Genomic DNA, 14,195 nt, shown 5'->3' with positions numbered 1-14,195 from the left:
CTAATCCCTCAAGAGACTGGAGACCCCAGAGAGTTCAGAGGTCTGGTGGGGTGGGTGGGGTGGGGAAATTCTTGTGGAGACTGGGGGAGGCAGGGAGGAAGTATGGGATGTAGAAAAGTCGGGGGTGGATCAGGAAGAGAATAAAACCTGGAGTGTAAAAGTTAATTAACTAATTTAAAAAGTTTAAAACAACAAAGATCACAATGTCCTGATTCCTGCCACAACATCACAGTGTTCTAGTTCCTCATCTTTTATAATAAACAAAAAAGAATTTTAGTTATCAGGCATTTTCACTGCCTGACTCTTGGGACCCAGTGACAGCAGAAATTGTCACTGCTACCAAGATGCACCATATCCATATCTACTTTTGCCACAATTCACATATCTGCCCTCTGCACATGAGCTAAATCCCAGAATGAAAGGCATCTCTCTTCTTCCCACTCTCTTATTCCCTCCATCCTTCCCCAGTGGCATCCTTTGCATACCCCGTCCCCAATAAACTTCTCAAGTGAGATCTGTCACATAGTATGACTTTATGAATTTCATTGCTTAGATCATAGTAGATGGGACTCAGAGAGACAGGTTTTATTATAGAAACACTTTATAGGTTTTGTTAGTCATGTAGGCCAGCCCTCTATCCACACTGAGACAGTGTCAGGGAACATGAAAGTTATTTATATCTTTGAAAGCTAGCCATATGTATAAACTTTAATCTTCATCCTACATGAAAAATGCGTTTCCTTTCTGTTTGGTTCCATGGAGGCAACGGCTTGTTTTTCCTTTCTCAATTAAGGAAGCAGGAGATAGGTTTTACTACCTGTGGAACTGTCTACATTAGTTCTTTTCCCCAAAGGCACAGGTGTCTAGAATTGTTAATGTCTGTCATCCCACATGACATGAGTCACAAAGTCTTTTAATAATTTTTCATTGATCTGCTAGGGGCAACAGATTCCTATTTCCTTTGAGTCTGTCAAATACTTTAAGATTGTAAACCCCAGTTGCGTGCAGAAAGCGAGTTCTTTCTTGCTTCTGTGTAAGAAGGAATTTACATTAAATTTTGTAACAGAAGTATCAGAGCCAGTTTTTCGTCCAATCACCCATCATTGCTTTTGCTACTAAAACTTGTACAGTTCTTGGCCATCCATATGCTACAGAGCTAAGTTAAAGAAGTGAACTTTGATCTCAGAATATCCCCTAACCTTTAAGTGAGTACTTCCCATGTAATTTTATTATCAGAATTTTTAAAAATACAGAGACAGGCAAGTAGATCAATGGAAATGAATTGAAGTTCCAGAAATGAACCCACACACCTATGGTCGTTTGATTTTTGACAAAGAAGCTAAAACCATCCAATGGAAAAAAGGATAGCATTTTCAACAAATGGTGCTGGTTCAACTGGTGGTCTGCATGTAGAAGAATGCAAATCAATCCATTCTTACTGCCCTGTACAAAGTTTAAGTCCAAGTGGATCAAGGACCTCCACATAAAGCCAGATATGATGAAACTAATAGAAGAGAAAGTGGGGAAGAGCCTCCAATACGTGGGAACAGAGCAAAATTTCCTGAACAGAACACCAATGGCTTATGTTTTAATAACAACAGTCGACAAATGGGACCTCATAAAATTGAAAAGCTTGTACAGAGCAAAGGTCACTGTCAATAGGACAAACCAGAAACCCACAGATTGGGAAAAGATATTTACCAACCCTACATATGATAGAGGGCTAATATCCAAACTATACAAAGAACTGAAGAAGGTAGACTCTAGTGAACCAAATAAGCCTATTACAAAGAGAATACAGAGCTAAATAGAGAATTCTCAGCAGAGGTATCTTGAATGGCTCAGAAGCACTTAAAGAAATGTTCAACATCCTTAGTCATTAGGAAAGTGCAAATCAAAATGACCCTGAGATTCCAACTCATACTAATCAGAATGGCTAAGATCAAAAATGCAGGTGACAGCAGATGCTGGGAAGGATGTGGAGAAAGAGAAATACTCCTTCATTGATGGTGGGACTACAAGCTGGTAAAGCCACTTTGGAAATCAGTCTGGTATTTCCTGAGAAAATTGGAAATAGTTCCACTTGATAAACCACCTATACCACCCCTAGGTATATTTCCAAAAGATGCTCCAACATATAACAAGGACACATGCTCCACTATGTTCATAGCAGTCTTATTTATAATAGTCAGATGCTGGCAACAACCCAGATGTCCCTCAACAGAAGAATGGATACAGAAAATGTGGTACATATTCACAACACTGCAATTAAAAACAATGACTTCACGAAATTCACAGGTAAATGGATGGAACTAGAAAGTATCATCCTGCGTGAGGTAACGCAGACACAAAGAACAAACATGGTATATAATCACTAATAAGTGGATATTATCCCCAAAGCTCACAATGCCCATATTGCAAACCAAAGACCAGGTAGAGCATAGAAGGAAGACCAAGGTGTGCATTGAGCGGGGGAAAGAATGATTGTGGAAGGTAGAGAGGGGGGGGGTCTAGGGAGGGAGAAAAGAGGGAGAGGAAATAAAGGTGGCAGTATCAGGAACTGGAGGTGGTGTAAGAGAGGTACAGAGGGTCAGGAAATCGAACAAATATATGTACCAGAGGGGTTGAGAAACTGGGGATAGCCACTGGAGGGTCCCAGACACCAGGGAAATGTGAGGTTCCCAGGACCAAACAGGGATGCCTTAAACAGAAATGTGCAGAGAAGAGGAACCTGTTGAGACCACTTCCAGTAGATAGGCATGGCCCCTGGTTGAGGGTTGGGGCCATCCACCCTTCTCAAAGTATTTAAACCCAGAAATGTTCCTGTCCAAAGTAAGAACAATGACAAAAAAAAAAATGGAACAGAGACTGAAGGAATAGCCAACTAAGGACATCCCTACCTGGGGATCTATCATGTGTACAGACATCAAACCCAACACTGTTGCTCTGTCAAGAGGTGCTTACTGACAGGAAACTAGTGTGGTACTTCCTGAGGAGGTCTGGCCAGCAACTGACCAATGCAGATGTGCATGCTTGGAGGCAATCATCATGAGCTCAGGGAACTTGGTGGGGGAGGTGGTCGAAATACCAGAGAAGCAGAGGGGGATTGGAACCCCATTGGAAGAACAACACAGGCTGGCCTGACCACCCAGTTCTCCCAGAGTCTAGGCGACCAACCAAGGAGTGTACCAGGAGGGATCCATGGCTCCAGTTACATATATAGCAAAGGATGGCCTTGACTAACAGCAACAGAAGGGGAGATCCTTGGTCCCAGGGAGGTATGATACCCCAGCCTAGAAGGATGCTGTACTAGTGGGGTGGGATAGTATGGGTGGGCCAGGAAGCACCCTCGTATAGGCAAAGGGGAGGTGAAAGGGCAGATGTGGGATGGGGGCGTCGGTGGAGTGGTAACCAGGAAGTGGGATATCATTTGAGATGTAAACAAATGGAATAATTAATAAAAACTAAAGATCTAGAATTTCTTAGCAAAGAAGTCTCTGAACATACCTACAAGAGATAATTATGCAGGTTATATTAGCCATGGGAATACCTGTGAAGGATGGTCTTGATTAATTGATATAAGAAGACATCCCGTTGTGGGTGGCACCATTTCCTGGGATGTGATGTTGGACTTTCTCTGGAGGAAAGCATTGCCTTTTCACAGTATTTATTGCTCTCTTCTTCCTGACTATGGCCCTAATGTAATCAGTTACTTCAAGGTTCTGCTGGCTCAACTCTGTGCCAGGATGGACTTCACCTTTCACCTTGAAGTATGATCCCAAATAAATGTTTCCTTCAAGTTGTTTCTGTCAGAACAACAGAGAAGTAAGAATGTTATTTCACAAAACCACTTAGGTGGGAGACGTGGTTTAACCATAAAAAAGTCCCAGTGCAGAAAATGAACTTAATATTTTTGCCTGCTACTTTGAGCTACCTGGAGCTCTTGGATGCTTATTTCCTTGAGAGAAAGCTTCACTAGGAAATAATGGGGCAGATTTACAATTTAAGGGCAGCAAATTGAGCTTAAAGTCCTTTCGTCCCTTGAATGGTAGGATACTGTCCCTTAAAATGGTTTCTCCCTTTGCAGAGCTAACAGGGGCTCAGCTTCTTAGAACCTTGCTGACAGTGCTTTCTCTGTTTCCAGGATTTGTACAGCCACAAGGCTTGACTCCTAGAATCTCTTTCCACCTAGCAGAGGTTATGGGATGGCTTCATTTGCCTAGGGAAGTATACAATTCTCTAGTGCTTCACTCTTACCGTCCTTTTTATGCCTCTAGTCACTCCCCAGAGCTTTTTTTGGAAGTCACTATTTTATTCCCATTGTCGAAACTCCAAAGCTGAATTTAAATTTTAGTGTAGGGATGTTTGGGGTTCCATTATCTGTTTTTGTAGCTTTTTTCCCAAAGAAGGAGGGGAGATTAATAGGTGACATGAATCTATAATAAAATCTAAGCTAGAAATTATTCTTACCATCTTCAATCTTTCTGTTTCTCTGATATTTATTTTCATTCATTTTTATTATTCCTAAAATATATTTTGGTCATTTTCTCCATTTCCATCCCTGATTTACCACTTTCTTACTTCAACCCACTTAATATTCTTTCTTAAAATTAAAACAAAACAATTTACAAGGAAAAAATGCAAAACAAACAAAACCCAAACTAAAGAGAGTCTCATTTGTGTTGCCCAAAATTCCTGAGCTAACTGCTTTCCCTGAAGTGTGTTTGGCATGCTGCAGGGTCTCTCTTTTGAAGAAAACTAATTTTCCATCTCCCGGCAGTTATTAATTGCAAACAGTCTCTTGGTTGGCAATGGGATTTTCTGCCAACCCTCTCATCTTTCTTCATTCCTGGATTTTGTCAGGTTTGAACTTGTAAAGGTCTTCACCATGCTGTCATAGGCTGTGGATTCATTTGTGCCTCAGCCCTATTTTGTATGGAAAATGCCACATCCTTCAGCTCTTTATCACCTCTGATTCTGGCAATCTTTCCACCTCCTCTTCTGGATAAATCCCTGAGCCTTGAGTAGAGGGGGGTGATTCAGATGTCCCTTTTAGGACCGAGTGCTCCAAAGCCTCATTCTCTGCATGTTATTCAGCAGTGGTCTCCGTGTTAATTACATTCTACAGGTAGAAGAAACAGCTTCTCCGTGAGGATTCAGCAAAGCACTGATCTATGTCTATATTTATATGTCCTTAAGGGCTGTACTTTTTGTCTTCATGGAGTTCTTAAACTTTCTACTTTTGTACTGATTTCTCTATTTACATTTAAAACAACCCTTTTTGGCTAAGACAATATTGGCTTATGGTGCAAACCATTTTAACATTCTGTATTAGAGGTGGTAACCAGGTTCAATGGATAAGAAGATGTACCACTATTAGAGAAGACCTGAGCTTAGTTTCTAGTACCTAAGTGTAGCAACTCTCAGTAACCTGTAATTCTAGATCTGGAATATCAATAGACATCTTGTTGCTGTCTCTATGGTGAACAGATGCATGTACACACACACACACACACACACACACACACACACACTCATGTCTGCACACATGCACACATGCACGCGCACATATATTCACATGCACAAAGACACACAGACACCCAAACAGACACACACATTTAAAAATAAAAATAAATCATTAAAAGTACCATCTATGTTAAAACCATATTCCCACAGCTAGGTTTTATGTTACTTTTTGTCCACTTGATGATGATTCTTATCTTATATTTTCTTTACAATAGTTCACTTATAACATTTATATTTTCCAACAAAATGTAATTTTTCTATATATTTCAGTGTAGACACAGATTTTCTGTGACACCCAGGAAGCACACTTTATCTTAAATACCTAAAAGTTATAAACACAGACAAATTCTGCTAATAGTCCTAGAGCCTCCTGGTTTTTTCTTTCCAACAAATTTAAATTAACTAGACATAGATTTAAGATATATTATAAGAGGTGTCAAAAGCCAACCTGGAAACAGATTCTTCAGTGACAGTGTCATAATGGGGAGTTGGCCAGGAGCTGAGAAGTTAAACGCACAGTGAGAGCTGGTTTTAGGGGTTCTTTCCCAGGCGATGTCGCTTGCTAATCAAACTTATAGAGAAGTACAGCATCTTATACATTATTTCCTGGAGAAAAATATGACAGAGTCAGCAAAAATGCATCCTTTTATATGGGAAAAATCAGCAGAAAGCTAATCAAGGAATGCTGCACAGTGGGAACACAGGATAACTCCAACATAACAGACCAACACACAGTGCTGTGCAACTGGTAACATCAGTCTCTTCAGGAGGGAAAAGTCCAATTCCTGAGAACCAAAACCTTAACTCCTTCCAGACCCCCAGACTCCCTTGCCAAAGTTACTCCTGGGCAAGGACACAGAACTAGGTTCCTTTCGTTCTATCATCAGGTCCTCTGAGAAAGCACTAGATTGCTCTGTCTCTCCTCAAAAACCTACTTTTGTTAAGAGGAACTGACTCACTTGGGCTCACAAGGTTTGCTAAAGCCAGGATAAAGAGACGGCATGTTAACTGTCCCTTCATGTCTGTTTCCTTTACTTTGGATACAATCCTGTTTGCCTCTGCATAGGCATGTTATCAGTTAGAGAATGGCTCTTTGACTTACCTTCCCCAAGGCTGAAGGCAGAATGAAAAGTCATTATTCTAAACTTGTTGTCACCTTGAATTTCAGGACAGCAGAGACTCACATAAAAGCAATCTCCATATGGTGACAGTTATCCATAAATGCAAGGCTTCACTCTGAAGTGTGAGTAATTACTCCTTGAGAGACCTGCTCTCCTCGTGTTACATTGCAGAACTGAGAAAGCAAGACCATGTCATGATCAAGACTTCAGTATTTTGTGTAGCTGTTTGACATTTTTACTATTTAAAGCAAAGCTTATGCTACCTCATAATCATACACAAAGAGGTAGGGTACATATAAAACCATGTAATCATACATAAATATAGACCAAAAGACCCAAAGATTTTATAGCTTTCATTCATATTTATTATTTCTTAGTTTTTTTTTTTTTTTTGGTTCTTTTTTTTCGGAGCTGGGGACCGAACCTAGGGCCTTGCGCTTCTTAGGCAAGCGCTCTACCACTGAGCTAAATCCCCAACCCCTATTACTTAGTTTTAAATTACTATAATATCTACTTTGAGACAACTTTATGTAATATAGGTTGATTCCCAAATTGCAGCCTAGGTTCAGGGTTAGTTTTGAATTCATAATCTTTGTGCATCCAATTCCAAAAGCTGGGCTTATGGGAATGAACTGTCATGTTCACATTAGTTTGACTATTATCATTATAACACTAAGCCACTAAGCAATCCTTAATCCAATGTCTGTACTTCCAAATGTATAAATCTCTTAGTAGAAATAGAAAACTTACCTTTCTAAAAATGAAAGCAGAAAGATCAACAGATAAAGGTGGAGACTTCTAAGTATACATATCATACTGTATTTCCTTACCATTGTTTTAAACGATGAATATCACTTATGTTTTAAAAGATGAATATCACTTAGCAAGATGTTATAGATGAAAATTCGAACCAGTGTGAACAGGTAAAAGTTGAAGGTTGTAGAAAAATGTGACAAAACTGTGACAGAGTACCCCAAGCTTCACCTACACTGAAATAGATAGGTTAGTAAAGCCAACAGGTACAGGTTTAGGAACAAGAAAACGATCCAATAATGTCATACATCAAAGCATTCCTGATGTGCTTCACAGCCAGAATGTATTAGTTAAGGACATTCACATTGTTGATTATCACAACATTGATTTCAACTGACGGCCTTGAGGCACTTTCTTTCTGACAAAAGAGTGGCTTAGGTCAAGACCACATCTGTTCTTAAGTTGCTGTCCTCCAACTCAACCATGATCATTACACTAAGCACAGGACAGGGACATCTAAAAAGATTAATCTTTGGACAAGTGATATTTCTTTAAACACTGAGTGTGTGTCTGACCAAAAGCCAAAGGTAAAACAATACAGAAAATAAGAGAGGAGGAGGGGGAGAAGTCAGAATTAATCAAGTTAGTGAAACCAAAGAGTGGAGTAGCTAAGCCACAGGGAAGGCAACCCACAAATAGTGCTTATGAATATCATTGTATAGACCACTAATACAGATGGCGGGGGCACCAGCAGCAGAAGGCACAACCCAATTCTGCTGTCTGTAGTAGACTGAGGAGGTCTTTCTGTACATATGGAACCAACATGGTTAGCTTCAACACTGAAAAATATTATAGCATGAAACAAAGTTGTTAAGGTTCCAACATGGCTGCATAATGTAAGCACCAAGAGATATGTTAAAGTGGATGGAGAAAAACTCATGAGTTCTTAACCATCACAAAGAAATATAGACAACTAGAAGACTTGTGAGAAGGAGAGGTGATCCTCTTCAAGCACGCCACATCAATTGATTGTCTAGTACAATGTGGTCATCCCTGAAGATACATGTACAAGCAGCATTATACTGACTGAAGATACTGTCATATGTGTGTACAATATTTAAGTGTGTGTGTGTGTGTGCATTTGTGTAAGAGTATGTATCTCTGTGTATGAATGCACACACAGGTGTGTGCATGAAATAAAAATCAGTGAAAAAAGAGGAGACCATGAATTTAAAAGGAAGTGCCAAAGGTTATATGTGAGATTTGGGAAGAAAGACCGTGAAGGAAGAAATGTAATTATCAAACTTATAATTTTTTTAAAAGGAGACAATATTTTAATAGACTTTTAGACATTTGTAAAGAAAGATGTGCATTGCAAAACTGAGAGAAGAGAGATTTAACTTGGAGAAAGAACAGTCCACATCAAAGCCATGAGCATGAGCTTCTCGGGGAAGAGTTATGCCTATCATTCATCTTGAAAGCACTTCATTCTAATGCTCTTCATTACAAAACAGAATTGCTGTGCTGTACCTCGTTTTATTTATGTATGTGATCTAACTTTAAATTACTCCATTTTACTTCCAATCTTCAGAGATGCTGCTGACTTCCTATACATCACCCCTGAGCATCTATCTCCTCACTGCTTGCTCGTTCTGTTTTTGCTGTCAGGCAATCGGAAGCAAATGAAAGAAGAAACATAGCAGTGCAAAACTAGCTGACTCCATCTATGGGTGGGCATCAGGAGCTGCCTGGAATTGTATCATTCTTTTCATTTAGCCCTCAAACATCACCAACCTATTTAGGTTATTCTTTTCTCCTTAAAACATGTAACTGCCTTCCATTTTTTACCTTCATAATTCTGAAAATATATATATAGTATTATAATCATTTATTGTTTCTGCCAATTGAATCTTGCTTTAACTTTTCTTTTATCTCCACAGTGTTATCTTCAATTCCATGTCAATCCAGGTTTCATTTCAAGCTCTTTGGAGAAGGGACTGCTGCGCTATGAGGTCCTTGAAGATTTTCAGTATAATTTGTTCAGCTTTTGTGTCCAATTTATTTCCTTTATTATGGAATTCACTTGCAGGCTTATGCAAATATGTATGTTATTAAGAAATCTAATCCTACTATTTATTCTACTACTTTTTAACATTTCTAGTTCTGCCAAAACTTGTTGAAATGTCTCTATTGCTTTTAATCCTTCCTACAAAGCAGTCTTTTAACTAGGTAACTGAATTTCTCTTTCTTCCACTCCCACAGACTTCTGAAAACACTGGGAAAAGGATTACAAAAGATTGTTTGGTCCCAATAGGCAGCAAGTATAACTCAACTTGATATTTTCGACTACCGTGACATTTTCTGCTTATGTTAGGCATTCTTAAGGCATATACTTTTTCATCTTTTAGAGCATCCTGTATTTGTAATCCTTAACTTAGAAGACCTTCTAATTATGAACCCTTGCTGTTCCTAAAAGCATACCTATTTTCTCATTTCTGATCTCCTGCTATCAAAGTTTCCAGTAGCATTTCATCTTTCATCATCTCCTTCACACACTTTTACTGTGATTATTCTCCAGTCAGAAATGCACACTGAAATATCACTGTAATTCTTGTCTTAAACTGAGGAGTAGGGATAGTGGTAAATTCAGTGATTCCCTAATAAGTCAAGAAGTTGCTTCCTCAAATATTTTCCCAGCCTTAATGTCTCTATACCATCTCATTTTCTCATATTTCTATGTCCCAGCCTCTCTTTACTGTGTTTTCCATAGCATTCTATATAGGACTATGGGGTTTTATTATCACTTCTTTAATATCTGAGATTAGCTTTTGCTTTTTATCATTCATTGTTCACTAAGGACTTGCAGTTATTGTCTGATCTCAGTCACTATTCTACTGATTTTCACATTTGTTCTACTGTTTCACTGTCACTGAATCATTGGAATATCCCAAATATTAAAAATTACAAACATTTTAATCTGTCACCCTCACGACTGACTTGGTTACATCTTAAGGGTCATACTTAAGTTGACATTAACATTCCAGGTGCTCCTTTCTCCTTAAGAAGCTAGTCATTTCTCTTTTGGCACTGACAATTTGTGATCACATGATTTATGTGAACTTTCCATAATTTTTTTGGAATTTTTTTCATGCCTTTTAATAGTTACATTTTAAGCTGATGTTTACTCACAGGTTTTATCAGAATGATAGAAGAAAAAGATATTTTTATTAAGTTCCCTGAGGTATATTCAGAGCTTATCCCTGTGCTTGTTCTATAGCAAATTATTATTATATATTGAAAAATAAACATTTCTTCCCTGATAAAATCTAGTAAGTTAAATGATTTCTATGTCCTTCACTCATGCAAGGTATTTAATTAAATTAACATATAGGATTTCCTTAACATTGTTAACTATAAGCAGTACTTTGTAAGATAGAATTTGTTAATTATAATCACACTTATATAGACTGGCATTTTATTTCATTTGAAAGGATTTATTATTTTAGAAACTTAAAAAATTATGTATATGTGTGTGGGGAAATACATGGATGTGTGTGTGCATATGTATGTGTGTGTGCGTGTGCGTGTGTGTGTGGGTGTGTGTGTGCGTGTGTGTGTGGGTGTGCGTGTGCGTGTGTGTATGCTATGTGCATGCAGCTGATTTCAGGAACCAGAAGGCATTGGATCTTTCTTAAACGGTAGCTATGGGCAGTTGAGAGCTGTCTTATACGGTATTCAGAACCTCCCAGGTCCTCTGCAAGAGTAGCAAGTGCTCATAACTACTGAAATATCTATCTAACCCTTGTAATTCTTATGTGTTAATAAAGACAAATTGACACAATAAATTTAGTAATATAATTTGTATAGATTTGTTTTCAAGGTTATATGTGGACCATTAATATCATAATTTCTAAAAGAAATAAAAATAAAATTTTTTATTGAGTTTATATTTTTATTTTTAAAAGGTTTAATATTTATCTATCTATCTATCTATCTATCTATCTATCTATCTATCTATCGGTGTGAGAGAGGTAGGGTGTTAGAATGGGTCTTGGGTAACCATGGATGCTATGAGTGTGTTGGAATCTTGAAGCTCCATTTGGTGTTACAAGCGGTTTTGAGCATCCTGATAACGGGACCTTGGCCATCTATAAGAGCATCACAATCCTTTAACCACACATCATCTCCCTAGACTCCTATGTTTCTACTATTAATTTATGATTTTTGTGCTTCAATAATAAATTAGTCTGTTGTTCAATGTATTCAGATAAAACAAAGAGATTTACTCTGCTAGTACTACTATTAAGTGCCTAGAATTTGAGGATTTAAATACATCATTGACCTTAAAAATTATGGATAGTTCACTCTAAAAATGTGAAAATAGTGCTGAAGTTATGGTACCAAACTTTCTGTTTAGATATTGATGGATGTGTGAACATGTCTAGTTAGGAAAGCAAAATCATTCACTTGATATAATGTAGGTTTAAATGGATTATTTGTTTTCTCTGAGGAACTCTAAGTTACTCAGGGTGATCACCCAAATCTGTTAATATTTGCATAAAATGGCTATGATTTCCTTTGTCATAGAACCCCAAGTAGACAGCTAAATGCTTTCCTTCAATAATGGGGGAAGAAAGAACAGAAGGAATCACCCTGAATCTGTAAGCATAAGCTTAATTTTTTTTAAAAAAATATTTAAGCTTCAGTTTTGTTGGTATTGAGGGAGGATAGTTGACAAGTTTCTTTTCACAAATTCTGTAAATATTACTTTCATGCATAGAAGTGTGGGGAAATGTGACTTATGCACTAACCATAGGTTAAAATAACAGAGGAAGTAATACCTCATAATATCTCATTCCATTTGACTGGAGAACAAGTACTAAAAGTCTCTTTTCTGCCTGGAGGCCTTCCCCTCTGTCACCTGCCACCCACTTGTGACCTATGAGTCACTGACTATTCCAACTTCATTTAAAATCTTTATTAAATTAGCTTAAATCCTAAGCCTCTGTATTAAGAGAAGATGTATTGGGTTTTATATTTCAAAATGAAGAATTTTAATGGAAATTGTAGAACCAATAGAACGTTTGCAAATTTAGAAATCTTGGAATGAATATATGTATATATACAATATGTATATATGTATATATAAAGGTAACTAAATTGAAAAGTAACTCGTTTTCCCTTTACTTTCTGGCAGTAGGATCTATTGTACTTTGAGATAAAAATAATGACACTAAAAATGATCAAAATGAATCACCCTTTTGTAAAGTGCTTTCCTTAAATGTTTTAAACAATGAAATTTCTTCTTTCCAATAATAAATGCAGTAGCATGTAAATAATTCTAGTACATATTGCACATTAAGTATTAGCTGAATTAAGGAATGAGTTCTATTAAATACTTATTTTTATGATAGCATTTGATTTTCATTTTTTCCTTTGTAAATTATGTCATTCCATTCATTTAAGTCTCAAATGATATCCCATTTCCCTGTTACTCCTCCACAACCCCCTCATCCACATCTGTCCTCCCCCTCCTCTTTGCCTCTGTGAGGGTTCTCTCCCATCCACCCACACTCTCCTGCCCCACCACTCCAGCATCCTCCTACACTGGGGCATCAAACCTCCACAGGACCATAGACCTCCCCTCCTATTGCTGTAAATGGATCTGGAGCCACGAATCTCTCCCTATACACTCCTTGTTTGATGGTCTACCTGCAAGCACTAGGTGGTCCAGACAGCCAATGCTGTTCTTCATATGGGGTCGCAATCCCCCTCTGCTTCTCCAGGCCTTCTGACAGCTCCTCCACCAGGGTCTCTCAGTCTGCTGGTTGGCTTCAAGCTTTCACATCTGCATTGGTCAGTTGTTGGCTGAGCCTCCAAAGGAGCAGCCATACCAGGTTCCTGTCAGCCAGTGCTGCTTGATCATAGTGTCCTATTTGGTGTCTGCAGACAAGATGGATCCCCCACTGGGGCAGTCCCCAGATGAACCTTCCTTTGGTCTCTGCTCCATTTTTTGTCCCTGTTCTTCCTTTAGACAGGAACATTTCTCAGTTAAACACTTTGAGATACTTATAAGATATACATAACTCTCTTTATTATGTGTTAAAAGAGTCTCCATTCAGGAAAGCAATTCCAAAGTTCTTCCTGGAATTAAAGTTCATCCATTTACTCACTTCAGACTTTAGTGGAAATATTCACTAGAGGCAAACGGTCTCTGAACTGGATCTTTAAGTAAATAGGTAAATAACTTTATGGAATAAACATTCAAATATTAACATAGCATTTCTTATTCTTTTGAAAAATGGTGATGTACTAAAATTCCTTAAGTGAAAACATCCATGCTGTTTTACAGTGTTTCCAATGGAACTCTGTTGGTAAATGGTTTCAAATGCAAACCTATTTATGCAACTTTAAATATATGCATTGTTAAAACATAACTAAATATGCTTAATAAACATAGGAATCAGGAAGAAAATGTCATACAGTGGATTTCAGAGGTTCATCTACCACAGCTTCCTTCTGCATCAGTTCATAATACAAACATCTATGCATATTCAAATCTTTAATAGTTAAATGACAATATTTATAGCCCAGGTGTGGTGCTGTCTGTCATGGATACTGTAACAGGTCTCATTTCTTAGTTCACGATCTACTAACAGATTGTGCTAGTAGGTAAAGTAGGTTTCCTCTGTAAAAATAAAGCCTATGAAAGAGTGAGTCATTACTATTTCTCCGTGACAGCTGTCATCTGATGTGATATAATCAGGAATACTACCATAAGGTATCAATTTATGT

At 37.9% G+C, this 14,195-nt stretch overlaps 1 long non-coding RNA gene across 1 annotated transcript; it reads right to left on the bottom strand.

The window, feature by feature from the left end:
• Positions 1-402: 402 nt before the first annotated feature.
• Positions 403-13,870, bottom strand: LOC103691856 (uncharacterized). Its single transcript, XR_591596.4, has 4 exons — positions 13,113-13,870; positions 6,629-6,820; positions 5,975-6,132; positions 403-3,806 (listed from the first exon to the last, which is right to left on the bottom strand). It is a non-coding gene; the product is annotated as an uncharacterized LOC103691856 (long non-coding RNA).
• Positions 13,871-14,195: the final 325 nt, after the last annotated feature.

The sequence above is a fragment of the Rattus norvegicus genome, chromosome 3 (genome assembly GCF_036323735.1).
Source record: "Rattus norvegicus strain BN/NHsdMcwi chromosome 3, GRCr8, whole genome shotgun sequence".
Taxonomy (NCBI): Eukaryota; Metazoa; Chordata; class Mammalia; order Rodentia; family Muridae; genus Rattus; species Rattus norvegicus.
Note: the sequence above shows the minus strand (reverse complement) of the source record. Positions and strands in the feature narration are given on the sequence as shown.